The sequence below is a fragment of the Puma concolor genome, chromosome D3, assembly GCF_028749965.1.
Source record: "Puma concolor isolate L17-30 chromosome D3, mPumCon1.1.hap2, whole genome shotgun sequence".
Classification (NCBI taxonomy): Eukaryota; Metazoa; Chordata; class Mammalia; order Carnivora; family Felidae; genus Puma; species Puma concolor.
In genome coordinates, this window is record NC_141678.1 from 32,717,551 (window position 1) to 32,731,914 (window position 14,364).

The following is a 14,364-nucleotide window of genomic DNA, read 5'->3' on the forward strand; positions in this document are numbered from 1 at the left end:
TCTCAGTCTCTCTGCCTCTCCCCTGCTCATTGTCTCCCTGTCTCTCTCAAAAAGAAAAAAAAAAGATTCAAGTAGATACTACTTTCTTATTCCTAACATGTATGCAGGTTTCTTGGCATCTCTGGGGGCCCTTTCCCCGTCCTTCCTGCGCTGATCAATAAGCTGGCTGCCAAGCCTCCCTGGACAGCCCTTCTTCCCATTTCTGTTAAGCTGTCATCATTACAATAATAATTTAATAGCTGTCACTTATGCTTTTCTTCAAAAGGTATTTAAAAGTGTACCCTTTATTAATGTTTACTTGTTTTTGAGAGAGCACCAGCAGAGGAGGGGCAGAGAGAGGGGGACAGAGGATCCGAAGCAGGCCCCAGGCTGACAGCACAGAGCTGGATGTGGGGCTCCAACCCCGGAACCGCGAGATCATGAGCTGAGCCGAAGTCTGACGCTCAACCGACTGAGCCACCCAGAGGTCCCCAAAACACCCCTTTTTAAAGCATGTATGAAAGGTTTTCAGAAATGGAAAAGCAAGTGGCTTGTGAGGAATATGCTTAAGAAAATGTCCAAGCTCACTAATGTTCAAAGGAATATAAATTTAAAAAAGAAGCAGTTGCCACCTTCTGCCTCCTGTCCTTTAGCAAAGATTTTTTAAAAACCAGCCCTGGTGAGAGTGCAGGAGAATAGGAATTTATACTCTTCCTCCTGGTGGGTGTGTACATTGTTCCATCCTTCTGGAAAGTAATTCGAGAACATGTATCACAAACATGAGAAAAATGATCATCACCCTTGATCTGTTCATTCTGCTTCAGGGAATGTTTTCTGGCAAACGCCAGTCTCGTGGAGGGTGTTTCATCGTCTCCACTGGCCTATGAGCTCCCCGCGGCTCACACAGACCCACGAGGCCCACCAGGGAGGACCCAGGCAAGGCTGCAGCACCACGGGTCTCGGAACAGCACCCTCCCGGGCAGTGGCCCGTTCTCCCCGTGTGACGGGTCTCGCCCTCTGCAGGCGCCAGCCCGGGCCGTGCCGTGCCTTGGCTGCCCTGGCGCCACCCCCACTCTGGGGGAATGATCCTCCTTCGAGCCAGTCTGGTGAGGTGCCCCGATCGGAAAGCTGCCCTCGCCTCCTCCTTGGCATGGTTCAGTGTCTCAGGGGACGGACGGAGTCCAGAGCTCTGGCCTGGGAGGGGGCGACACGCGTCAGCTTCCGCGGGTGCGTCCTGGGACTCGGGGAGGCCCTGCTGGCAGGAGCGCACCCGGGCTGTAGGGGCCCAGGGCTTCAGCCCACTTGTGGGGTTGGTAATGTTCTTGGGAGAGACTCCCCCTTTGTAGGTGGGGTGGGCCAAGCCCGGCCGCAGCTTGGGGGCCAGAACAACAAGACGTTGTGTGAGCAGGACACAGTCTTGACACTTGAGGATTTATCCTTGGGCGATAAATAAAGCATGGGTTTCAAGCTCTTTCATTCATTAAAGAAAGTATCTGGATTCAATGACCAAGCATTCAGAAAGGGGGGCGCTTTCATAAAAACGAAATTGTGACCAACCGACCAACCAACAAAATACCAAACAGACGCTTCTTACACACAGAGAACAAACTGGTGTTTGCCAGAGGGGGTGGGGAGGTGGGTGGAATAGGTGAGGGAGATTAAGATGTGGGAACCTCCAGCTATAAAACAAATAAATCACAGAGCTGAAAAGTAGAGCATAGGGAATAGAGGCCATAATACTGTAACCACGTTGTGTGGTGACACATGGTGACCACACTCACTGTGGTGAGTACTGGGTATGGAGTTGTCACATCACTATATTGTGTATGACTATGTAATTGGGCCTCAGCTATTGACACTACAGGAATAGGCTTGTTGTCAGCTACTGCAACAACAACAATGACAATAATAATATTAATAATAATAGGAATTGTGTTAAAGCAGAATCTTCTGAATCTTCTCTACTTCATTATTCCATAACACCTAGGATTGGCCTAGAGACGGGCAGTTCCTGCCTTTCCACTTTATAACGAAGCCCACTTGTGATGGTGAAATTTCACAGATCACGCCAGTGGATGATAATTGCTTAAAGGACAGAAAAAAACCCATAAATCCACTGGGCTTATTTGTTGTCTACAGATTGCATTCACAACTGATATACAACATGCAATTATTTTTTTAATGGATGTACCCTAATTATTATTGTCTTCCTGAGCCCCTCCACTTTTTTTTCTATTAAATTGCAATTTCTGATAGCTATTTGGTATATGGATCTGGTGAGTTGGTCAATAAATATTGCCAGAAATAGAAAAAAAAGAAAAGAAAAGAAAAAAGCTTGCCACCTCATATTTGTGAGCTTAAAACTCCGCCATACCTTGTTTGTCTTTATCTACATAAGTGGGAAGAAGAGAATAAAATAGGGTCTATAAAAAGTTCTTAAGTGCTGCTTATGATGTCACAGGTGAACCCTTACAATGAGCTGGAAACGATTTGTAATACCCAAATCATACTTTGTACCTGTGACACACGCATGTGCACACACTCACACACACACACACTCACAGGCCTCAGTCAGAATCTCAATGTTGACTTACGTGAAGCCTGTCTTTTTAAGTTGCTCAGAAAACTGCTAACAGCATTTGCACTAATGGACAGCACTGGGGGTAAGAGAGACAGAGAATGAGAGGGAATTTAATTTCTATTCTATAATCTTTTGTACCTGTAGAATTTTGTACCTTTTAGCTTAGACCACACACATGTATTACCAATTCAGAATAGTAATCAGTGTTGTTTTTTAAAATTTAGCTCCAAGTGCTCTTCAGTTGCTTCTGTAAACATACAGACCTAATTATGGAGAAATCCTAAAAGAAAACTATCACTGACTGAGGGGCCAAATCAAATTTTGCCAAGGGCAAAAGGAAGATCTTTTTTTTTTTTAAAGTGGAGCTGGAACAGCTAGATATTTATATAGAAAAAAATAAGGCTTGGCCCATATTTCACTCCACCTACAAATATTAATTCAAGATGGATCACAGATCACAATATAAGAGCCAGAACCATAAAGCTTCTAGAAGAAAACAATAGAAAACAATCTTTGCAACTTTAGGGTAGACAAAGATTTCTTGGACATGACACAAAAAGCACTAACTACAAAACAAAAATTTGATATATTGAATTTCATTAAATTTTAAAATATTCTTATCAAACAATATTTTTTATTTTATTTTCATTTTTTTAAGTTTATTTTTGAGAGAGAGAAAGAGCAAGAGAATGAGCATGAGTGAGGGGAGGGACAGAGAGAGAGGGAGCGAGAATCCCAAGCAGACCCTGAGCTGTTAGCAGGGAGCCCGACACGGGCCTCAAACGCACGAACTGTGAGGTCATCGCCTGAGCCAAAACCAGGAGCTGGCCACTTAACCAACTGAGCCACCCAGGTGTCCCTCAAACAATAAACTTAAGTTGAAAATTCAAGCTACAAACTGGGAGAAATATTTAGAAAAATATATCTGACAAAGGACTTTTAGCCAGAATGTTTAGAGAACTCCTATCAATTAACAATAAAAAGATGAACAATCCAAATAAAAAATGGACAAGAGACTTGAACAGTCACTTCACAAAAGATCTACAAATGGCTAGAACTGTGCTCAGTACTGGTCATTACTGGCCAAGTCAGTTTCAACATCTGAACATCAAAAAAGTTCACATCAACAGAATAAATTAGGAAAACCATACTTCACCATACCATAATGGAAAACCATTATCTCAGCAGACACAGAGAAAGCATTTGACAAAATTCAATAGCCATTTATGACACAAACTCTTAGCAAAATAAGCGTTGAAGGGAATTTCCTCAAGCTGATTAAGGGTGTCTACAAAACAAAACAACTACACTGGACTTCATGAAAATTTAAAACTTTCAGGCATCAAAGGACACTAATAGGAAAGTGAAAAGAGGACCTACAGAATAGGAGAAAACATTTGTAAATCATATATCTGCTAGGGGTCTAATATCCAGAATATATAATTTTAACAACTCAACAATAAGAATAACTCAATTTAAAAAACAAGCAAAGAACATAAAGAGACATTTTTCCAAAGAAGATATACAAATGATATGCAAACATGTTCAATATAATTAGACATTAGGAAAATGCAAATCAAAACCACCGTGAGATAAGACTTTACACCCAATAGGCTGGCAATTTAAAAACAATAACAACAACAACAACCAGAAAACAAGTGTTGGTGAGTATGTGGAGAAATTGGAACCTTTGTGCTTTGTTGGTGGAAATGTAAAATGGTACAAGTGCTGTGGAAAACATTTTGGTGGTTCCTCAAAAAATGAAAAATAGAATTACCATATGATTCCAGCAACATGGAATATAAACACAGAAGAATTCAAAGCAGGGACTCAGATATTTGTACATTCATGTTGATAGCAGAATTATTCACAATAGTCAAAAGACAGAAGCCACCCAAGTGTCCATCAAGAGATGATTGGAGAAGCAAAATGTGGTAAAGCCATACAATGGATATTATTCAGCCTTCAAAAGGAAAGAATTCTAACACATGTTACAACATGGATGAACCTTGAGAACATTATGGTAAGTGAAATAAGCCAGTCACAGAAGGACAAATACTATGTGATTTGACTTATATGAGGTACAGAGAGTAGTCAAATTCATAGTGACAGAAAGTAGAATAGATATAACCAGGGGTTAGGGAAAGGGAAGGAATGAGAAGTTATTTTGGCGGGGGCGGGGGGGGATTTTTATTTTTTATTTTCCTTTTTTTTTTTAACTTTTTTTACATTTATTTATTTTTGAGAGACAGAGAAACAGAGCACATGTGGGGAGGGGCAGAGAGAGAAGGAGACAGAATCCAAAGCAGGCTCCAGGCTCTGAGCTGTCAGCACAGAGCCCGATGAGGGGCTCAAACTCACAAACCATGAGATCATGACCTAAGCTGATGTTGGACGCTTAACCAACTGAGCCACCCAGGCGCCCCAGTTTTTATTTTACTCTTTAATTAATTTTAAAATTTCAATCCCAATATAGTTAACATGCAGTGTTGTATTAATTTCAGGTGTACAATTTAGTGATTCAACAATTCTATACATTAGTCAGTGTTCATCATGATTAAGTGTGAGAAGTTAACATTTAATGGATACGGAGTTTTAGTTTGGGATGATGACAAAGTTCTGAAAATGGTTCGTGGTGATGAATGCACAAGTGGTGGGAATGTATTAATGCCTCTGAAGTGCATATTTAAAAATGGTTAAAATGTAGGGGAGCTTGGGTGACTTAGCCGGTTAAGCGTCTGACTCTTGATTTCAGCTCAGTTCCTAATCTCATGGTTCATGAGTTCAAGCCTTGCATCAGGCTCTGCACTGACAGTTTGGAGCCTGCTTGGGATTCTCTCTGTGCTCCTCCCGCTCTCTCTCTCTCTCTTTCTCCCTTTTTAAAAAAATTATTTATCTATCTATCTATCTATCTATTTATTTATTTAAATTTACATCCAAATTAGTTAGCATATAGTGCAACAATGATTTCAGGAGCAGATTCCTTAGTGCCCCTTCCCCATTTAGCCCATCCCTCCCACAACTCCTCCAGTAACCCTCAGTTTGTTCTTCATATTTGAGTCTCTTATGTTTTGTCCTCCTCCCTGTTTTTAGATTATTTTTGTTTCCCTTCCCTTATGTTCATCTGTTTTGTCTCTTAAAGTCCTCATATGAGTGAAGTCATATGACTTTTGTCTTTCTCTAATTTCACTTAGCATAATACCCTCTAGTTCCATCCGCGTAGTTGGAAATGGCAAGATTTCATTCTTTTTGATTGCCAAGTAGTACTCCATCGTATATATATACCACATCTTCTTTATCCGTTCATCCACTGATGGACATTGGGCTCTTTGCATACTGTGGCTATTGTTGAGAGTGCTGTTATAAACATGGGGGTGCATTTTGGATATCCATATGAAAAAACAACTTTGATCCACACCTTGAACCATATACAAAATGAACTCAAAATGGGTCATAAATGTACAACCTAAATGTACAACCTAAAACTATAACGCTTCTAGAATATAAAATAGGAGAAAAGTATTCTGAGTTCGGGTTAGGCAGAGATTTTTTAGCTACCACATCAAAGTCATGAGCCATAAAAGAAAAAAAATGATAAATTGAACTGTATCAAAGTTCAGAACATTTTGTCTTCAAAAGGGATTGTTAGGAAAATGAAAAGTCAAGCCGTGGATTTGGAGAAAATATTTGCAAATCACATATTGTGATAAAGGTCTTATATCCAGAATAAATAACTCTCAAACTCAATGATAAGAAAACAAACAGCCCAGTAGAAAATGGGGAACAGATTTGGAGAGATGCTTCACTAAAGAAGATAATTCACACTAAGAGACGGTCATTAGAGAAATACAAATTAGAACTATGATGAGATGCCACTGATTAAGATGTGTGCAATTTACAAATTAAAAACAAATCTGACAGGAAGCATCTGGCCAGCTCAGTCAATATAGAGCATCGACTCTTCAACTTGGGATAGTGAGTTCAAGCCCATGTATGGTGTGGAGTTTACCTAAAAAAAAAACAAAACAGGGGTGCCTGGGTGGCTCAGTCAGTTAAGGGTCTGCCTCTTGATCTCAGCTCAGGTCATGATCTCGGGGTTGTGAGTTCAAGCCCTGTGTTGGGCTCCACGCCGGCATGAAGTCTGCTTAAAAAAAAAAAACAAAAAACAAAAAACAAAACCTACAAAACAAGACAAACCCAACAAACCTGACAATGCCAAGTGCCGACAAAGATGCAGAGCCACTGGAACTCTCATGTATTGCTGGTGGAAATGTAAAGTAGACAACAGCTCGGCAGTTTCTCATAAAGTTAAACATTCAACCATACAGCCCAGCAATCCCATTTCTAATTATTTGCCCAAGTGAAATGGAAACCTATATTCACGTAGAGACCTGTGTGTGAATCTTTCGAGCGGCTTTACTCACAATGGCCCCAAGCTGTAAGTAACCCCCGAAATGTGCCTCAACTGGGAATGGGTAAACACGCTGCTTTATTCATACAAGGGACTACGGCTTGGCGGTAAAAAGGAATGAATTCCTGCTGTGTGTGCAACAACATGGATGATCGTGAAATGCATTTTGCTAAGTGAAAGAAGCCAGATTCAAAAGACAGTGTATGAACTGTGTAATTCATTTATATGACATTTTGGAAAAGGCAGAGATATAGCAATAGTTTGGTGGTAACGAACCAGGAGCTGGGGTTGAGGGGAGAGTGATTACAAAGGGGGCACTGGTGAATTTGCAGACGGTGATGGGCTGGGTTGAAACTTGGCTGTGGTGGTAGTTACACAACTGTATGCATTGTGAAATTTTGCAGAGATGTACATTAAAAAGGATGAGTTTTATTGGCTGTAAATCATACTTCAGTTAAAAAATAAAGACTGGTAGAGGCACCTGGGTGACTCAGTCAGGCAAATGACTTCAGCTCAGGTCAAGATCTCCAGTTCATGATTTCAAGCCCCGCGTCGGGCTCTGTGCTGACAGCTCAGAGCCTGGAGCCTGCTTCAGATTCTGTGTCTCCCTCTTTCTGCCCCTCCCCTGCTCACACTCTGTCTCTCTGTCAAAAATAAACATTAAAAAAAAACTTGTGGGGGCGCCTGGGTGGCTCAGCCGGTTAAGCCTCTGGCTCTTGGTTTCAGTTCAGGTCATGATTTCACAGTCTGTGGGTCCGAGCCCCGCGTCAGGCTCTGTGCTGTCAGAGCGGAGCCTGCTTGGGATCCTCTCTCTCCCTCTCTCTCTCTCTGCCCCTCCCCTGCTCACTCTCTCTTCCTCTCAAAATGAATAAATCTAAAAAAAAAAAAAAAAAAAAATCCTGGTCGGGGTGCAAAATGGTATCACCCTGGAATTCTCTTTAGCAGTTGTTTTTTTTTTTTTTTAATAGTTAAACGTAACTGTATCCTATTACACAGTGATTCCACTATGCTTAGGTATTTTACCCTAGAGAAATAAAATATTTGTTCACATAAAGATTTATACAGGAATGTTTATAGCACCCTTATTCATAATAACCCCAAACTGGAAACAGCTCTAATGTCTATTAACAGAATTGGATAAACACATCTTGGTACACGTATACAATAGAATACTACTCTTCAATAAAAAGAAACCAAGTATCTACACAGCCACAGCGGTGACTCTTAAAAACAATTATGCTGAGTGAGAGCAGCCAGACAAAAAAGAGCACGTATTGCAGGATTCCATTTGTGTGAAGTCCAACAACAGATGAAGTGATCTGTGGGGAGAGAAATGAGAACGGCCGGGGGAGAGGGGAGGCACAGACTGGAACGGAGCAGTGGGAACTTTCTAGAATTCTGCATAAACCTGGATCTGGATTAGGGTATTTGTTACATGGGTATAGACATTTGTCAGAGCACAAACAGCACACTTACGCACTGTGCATTTCAGAGTATGTAATTACAACCTCAATACGAAATATGTATCTACTGACAGGTGTCGGCAAATGGTTGCCTGGAGGGGGTGCTGACAGGAAGGGACGCAAGGACCTTTGTGGGTGATGGAAATATTCATATCTTGTTTGGAGTAATCAAAACTTATCGAACTGAACACATAAGAACGGTATAATTTATTGTATGTAAATGATACCTCGATACAAAATAATGTAAACACATAAAATAAATAATGCTGCCTAAAAAGGGAACAGGAGTCAGCACAAGAGACATCATATTTTTAAAAATAATTTTAAAGCATTTTTAATCGTGGTAAAAAAAAAAAGCACATACCGTAAAATTTGCCATCGTCACCATTTTCCAAGAGCGCAGTTCAGGAGAGGAAGTGTATTCACACTGTTGCGCAACAGATCTCTAGAACTTTGTCATCTCGCAAAACTGAATCTCCGCATCCATTAGATAGTAGCCCTCGGTTACCACTCCCCCAGCCCCTGGCAGTCGCCATTCTATTTTCCGTCCCTATGAAGTTGACTACTCTAGGGACCTCAGATAAGTGGAAGCATACCAGTATTTGTCTTTTTCTGACTGGTTTATTTCACTCCATGTAATGTCCTCGAGGTTCATCCGTGCTGTAGCAGATGGCAGAATCTCCTTCCTTTCTAAGTCTGGATATATTCCATTGTGGGAATATATCACATTTCGTGTATCTATTCATCCACCAGTGCGTGGCTTCTACCTGCTGGCTATTGTGAATGATGCTGCTATGAACATGGCTGTAAACAGGTGGCGTCAGGTTTTTGGTTTTTTTTTTAATAAAAAACCAGGGTAGCACAGACTGTCTTACTGTAACTTTCCCCTTCCTTTTCTGCACTGACCTTGCTGCTGACCAGAAATTCATCAGAGGCCAGTGCAGTAACAGCCTATGACACCCATACCAAGCATTGAATCCTGACAGTGACCGTGTGGGAACAAAAGCTCATGCTTTTCGCAAAGCCCAAAATGTGTCTTTGGAGGCAGTGCAGAAATCCAGTTGGGGGTTAATCCAAGCCAAAAGGCAGCAAAGGTCATCTTTCGTATGTGCCCAGGAAAAGACCTTCTGGACTGCCAGGAGTGGTGGCTCTTTCTTACCCAACAACTCCTGGCCTCATTTGGCTCCTCTCTCGACCCTCCATCTTCCCCGAGGTGTAGCAGGAAGCTTGCAGAGGAGGAGGTGTGTGCCTATTACCAGGTGGCAGTAGACCCTCCCCTCTCCCAGGCCCTGTGGGACCCAGAGAGGGTGTTGCCCACATGACTGGCTTTCTCGCCCGCTTGCTATCCTCTGTCTTGCCCTGTACCCACCAGCCTTCCCGCATTCTAGGCTCTGCATATTCTCTAGCCATAGCTGTCTGTAGGCGAACTGGTAATATCCCTGGGGAAGCACTGTTCATACACACATCTGTGAATTTGCAAGCTTGTATATTCTATAATGCTCTGGGCAAAACAAGATGGTGGCCAACGTATGTCGTTTTGCATTCCTTGCACGCAGGCCCAACACAAGTACAGCTTCTCGTGTCCCCCAACAAGACCTTACAAGTCCGCCTGAGAGTGCAAAACAGGCTCCAGGTACACAGGCCAGGAAGCTAGGAATTTGGCTTCTGCTGGAAACACCATTTCCCCACTTCCTTACAACCATGATGGGGAATACACATCCGCTCCAGCCATGGCCCCAGAACGGCTGCTTCCTGTCATAGCCCGAGAGTTAATCTCCTCCCAACTGGCTCAGGAAGAAGATACTACATTCAGATACTCTGTACTTGCTATGTTCAAGCTTTGTAGAGCAGAGACTTTTGATAGAAACTGCTTCCCTACTTGCCTTTATAGTTTCCATCGATTCTAAAACAAGCCATGTATCTTGAATGTTGTACCTACTCATGCCTTCTGGGTATCAAGTATATTTGAACTATGTCATTACTAAGTTTACACCTTTTATACCTGTGTGGGACTTGCCACTATTTATACTCTACCACCATCCAGTTCAATTTAATCCTACAGGTGTTTACCCAGAGTCTGCTGTGTGCTCCACCCTTCTGCAGATAGGGACCCGCTCAGATAGCTTTAATGGTGCCTCACTGTCTGTAAGACAAATCACACAGTCTGCAGCATGGCTCATATGGCCTGGGATTTTCTTCCAGTCTGGGGTGCCTGGCATTGGGTAAGTCTTTACCAGATGCTTGCTACTGATTATGATCATTTCTTTAGCCTCCCTGCCTGCTGCCCCCACTCCTATATCCCACCCTTGGGTCATACTGGCCATTGGCTGATGCTGAATTTACTACACACTGTCATGATGACTCAGCATTGTTGTTCCTGTGATTCCCCGACCCCACCCCCCACCCCCCCCCACGGAAGCTGTTTCTCTACGTCCATCTAAATCCTAACTCATCCTTCAAGATCTGTCTCAGATGTAACCCATCCTGTAAAACCTTTTGATGTCCTTCCCCTCCGACATAATATACTTCTCTCTGTTGTCCCCCAGCACCTTGTTAAACAGCTTTTTACAACATCGATCATTTATAATCTTATATGCCTGTTTGTGTCCATCTTTACTGTAAACTGTAACCTTCTCGAGGATAGGAATCATGTCTTATTATGAGTAACCCCAGCACTCAGCTCAGAACCTAACTGTAGTAAGTGTAAAAATAATAACAAACATTTCACATGAGCCCTCAGTCTGGCCAGGAATGGATCTATCTCATTTACTCCTCACTCTGTGAGCAGGTAATATTATTACCTATTTTGCAGATAATGGAACTGAGGCACGGAGAGTATGAGAAGCCTAAGGTCTTCACAGCTAGTAAGTAGTGTTGTTGGGATATGTTAAATAAATGATTATTAGCATGTTGAATTGAGTGGAATCAAGATTTTTTTCTATTCTGGGAAGATGTCGAAAAAATAAAAGCCGCGGTCCCTGTCCTTGAAACACTGAATTGGCAACACTCTTTGCCATCACAAGACCGTGCATGTCAATGTCCAGAAGCATAGCTTCAATTCCATCTTAAATCTACCTAAACATCATTAAATGGCTTTTCGAAAGTTATTATTGTAGCCTTGAAAAACAAAACAACCTCTTGTCAAAGTCTTGATTAAACTCTGGATGAGCTAGTTCGATTATATCTTGTTTTCTTATTGGACTTAAATTTTACATCATATCTTTACTTTGGCCATGACCAAATGTATCTCAAAAATATGTTGACTTTTTTTTTGGTTATACACACGCTATGTCATATTACATAGAATGATGGCATTAGTCTGTCATGATTCCTAAATCCTGTGTCCACACAGTCGTGGATACGGGAGAGCGCAGCGGCTAAGCATCCCTGCCCTCCAGGGGCGGACATCTCGAATCACACCCTACAGTTCAGGGTCAACTCCGAACGGAAATGGTTTTTGCAGGCCGCCAACATCTGAGAGCACGGGCACCGCGCAGTTCGCCACCGCGGACAGCAGGGGGCGCATATCCACCCAGAGCCACGCGGCCGAGCCCTACAGGCCCCCAGGCCCAGGGGCGCAGAGAACCGCCTTGGGGGCACCCTGCTGATGTTCCACTTGAGACGTGGAGAACCAAAGAATTCACAACGTGGAAACACTTCTGGTCAGCAGCAATTGGAGGCTGAAACCCAAAACAAGGATGAAACAGCTTTCATCACCCCGACCCTTACTGGGATGGTTTTGATGAATCTGGTCCAGGTGCCAGATGTGCACGGCACTTGGCCAGCTGGGGGGCGGGGCAGGGGGGTTGAGAAGCGAGGCCGTCCCAAGGGATGGGAAGGGGACAGAGGACATGCCTGCGCTGAGTCAGACCATCCGGACCCAAGCAGTGGATAGGAGAGTGCACAGCATTGGCCCTGAGCCAAAGCTGATGGGGGACTAAACTGATACCATGGAACACGTCAGGCAGACCGACAGTGTACCATAAGGCTAGTGACTGGTGGGACCTGCAGAAGAGAGTCCAGGTCATTCGCCTGTGCAGGAGGTTGGACCAGGTCATTCCTATGCCTCCCCTACCCCTCCTGGGAGACTGTTAGGTTCAACAGGAGACCCTGTCAAAGTCCCCAATTACTTTATGCACATGTGTCAGATCATCCTACTGAATGGAAGAGAACCCTGTGGCATGACTGATGAACGATGAAATTGCCTCATGGGATCATAGCATACCTACCACCTGCCTGAGAGGTCCCTTTCCTCACCTCAAAATTACAAGCAGCTCTCTGGTAGACATGCCAATACGTCCCAGTGACAAAGGTACTGAGTGTTTCCAGCACGAAGTGCTCACTGCTTTGCCTTGTGCCCAAGGCCCTCTCAACTGGCCCCAGTGTCTTTCTTTTCTTTCTTATTTTTTTAATTTTTTAAATGTTTATTTTTGAGAGAAAGAGAGAGAGAGAGAGCAAGCAAGAACGGGGGAGGGGAAGAGAGAGAGGGAGACACAGAATCCGAAGCAGGCTCCAGGCTCTGAGCTGTCAGCACAGAGCCCGATGCAGGACTGGAACTCACAGACCGTGAGATCATGACCTGAGCCGAAGTCAGACGCTCAACTGACGGAGCCACCCAGGTGCCCCTGGTCCCAGTGTCTTTAACATCACCTTCCTGTCCCTCTCCTGGGTGACACCATGCCCCTGCCCAGCCAGCCAGCACTCAGAACTTTCCTTCATGGCACCCTCTCCACCTGGAATGCCCCACCCTGATTCTTGACCTAACTTCCACTCACCTCCTCAAACTCAGATTCAACATCACTTCCTCCGGGAAGCCTGCACTGATGCTCATGGGTGCCAGTGGAGCCCTGTGCCAGCCCCTGTTGCCAGCCCTCTCCTGTGGACCCCCTCGGTGCCGGGCACTGGAGGGCAGGGGCTCCAAGGTTATGGAAACCTATGTTTGCTTTTTCTCCAGATCAAGACACAGCTTTTGTTGCATCTTTAAAATACCACAAATAAGCCTGAGGAATGGTCCAGCATCTTGCTCCTTCTGCAGCTGGACAACTTAAATCTTATCAGCCATCTGCTGAACTGTTTCTTTTTTGGAAACATAGATACCATCCCCAAATGTTCTGATACTTTATTTCTGACTGTTGTGGCTTGCTGAATCAGAGCAGTTGAATTCGATACAAGTTCAATGTCATTTCAAGAATTGACTCCTCTTTCCGGGCCTGAGATACTGAACAAGCGATGCCGGGCCTCATCCAAACCCCACAGATATATTTTTTACCCAAGAAATCTCAGGTTTCAACAAGGGAACCATTCTCCCGAATAGCAGTGTTGATGGGGAAGTGAGCAAACACAGACCTGTTTTACTGGAAGCCCAGGGTAACACTCTTGGTCATGTTCTGTACATGACTACAGACGGTGCAAACTGAGGCCAGTTCCTTTCTGTCTCCGAACCATTTGCCAACCTGGAGCCTCTTCTTTTTCTTCCCAAGGAGATGGAGTTCTACACTGATGTGATCGAAGTCCCTCTGCAGGTTCCTCAGGGGCCCTTCACAGTAGCAGCGTGCCGCTTCGGAGTAATGTCGACATTTTCCGGAATGGAGAATGGTCTTCACTCTTGCCCTAGATGAAGCAAAGCCGGAGGTAGATGTTAGGACAAGATACACGAATAGTCGCAGACAGGCACCTCTGACCTCCAAGAGCCCGGGGAAGCATGGCACACGAGGAAGTCGGGGTGCTCCCTCTGTATGAACTTGCGTGTTCTGAGTCATAGCACTCCCCGAGGCCAGAATCATGTCCCGCCTACCCCGCGCCCACCCCCCACCCCGTCTGATTCCCTCTCCGCCCCCCCCCCCCCCACCCCCCAACTCCAGGCTCGGGCTCTTTCGCTTGTCCAGCCCAGCACGATGATGACGGTCCTGTCCCTCAGCTGCTTCCGTGTC

The 14,364-nt window shown here is 44.0% G+C and overlaps 1 pseudogene; it reads right to left on the reverse strand.

Moving 5' to 3' along the window:
- Window positions 1-10,866: 10,866 nt before the first annotated feature.
- On the reverse strand, window positions 10,867-14,217 carry LOC112868245 (large ribosomal subunit protein uL6 pseudogene; annotated as a pseudogene).
- Between the last annotated feature and the right edge of the window lie 147 nt (window positions 14,218-14,364).